This window comes from Wasmannia auropunctata, unplaced genomic scaffold (assembly GCF_000956235.1).
Source record: "Wasmannia auropunctata unplaced genomic scaffold, wasmannia.A_1.0 LD274482.1, whole genome shotgun sequence".
In the NCBI taxonomy this organism is placed as follows: domain Eukaryota; kingdom Metazoa; phylum Arthropoda; class Insecta; order Hymenoptera; family Formicidae; genus Wasmannia; species Wasmannia auropunctata.
This window is the reverse complement of record NW_012088408.1, coordinates 1-694: the sequence shown is the minus strand read 5'-3', so window position 1 is coordinate 694 and position 694 is coordinate 1. Positions and strand designations below refer to the sequence as shown.

The following is a 694-nucleotide window of genomic DNA, read 5'->3' as shown; positions in this document are numbered from 1 at the left end:
ACGTGTGCTCTTCCGATCTAATATAGATCTATTAAGATTCGAAATACACTTATTCTACATTCAATTTTGTAAACGATCGATACTATGGAGATTATTTGTCGCTTTATACCGGTTTCTCTTCCTATCGGCTTTGATTCATCGATATATATTTCAATGAAGCGCATGAATATATTAAAATGTGATCGTGTTATTATGAGGCTGGTGTTTATAATATTGTATAATTACGCGGTCATGGATTTTTCCTCTTCTTGAAGTCGCTCAATATCAGACTTATTCATGAAGTAATATGAGGGCTGTCGGGATTTCTGAAAGCCAAGAAAATTAGCTCTCTGCTTTGTCAATTATTCGGTAGAAATATATACGTGGCTTACCAGATCTTTGACGATGCGTTTCGCGCCCGCCTTGATCAATAGGTTACTCAAGACTTCGACAGACGGCACGCCCATTGCGTAATGAAGAGCAGTTCTTTCCAACTAGAACAAGAAAGATCAATATTTTTATATTTTAAGCTTGCATAATATTTTTTGATCGCAGTCATTAAGTATCTCAATTATCGCTAATTATTCATAATTATGTCCATGTGGCATGTTCACATTGGTTTAATAATAATATTAATTGCTCGATTATTTATTCTAAACGACTTTTAAATCGCGGGATATAAAACCGGTTTTATTATTTTTTATTCTTTTTTTTT

The 694-nt window shown here is 33.4% G+C and overlaps 1 long non-coding RNA gene across 1 annotated transcript; it reads right to left on the bottom strand.

Annotated features, from left to right (window-relative positions):
* Positions 1-19: 19 nt before the first annotated feature.
* Positions 20-630, bottom strand: LOC105461940. Its single transcript, XR_976001.1, has 2 exons — positions 372-630; positions 20-305 (listed from the first exon to the last, which is right to left on the bottom strand). It is a non-coding gene; the product is annotated as an uncharacterized LOC105461940 (long non-coding RNA).
* Positions 631-694: the final 64 nt, after the last annotated feature.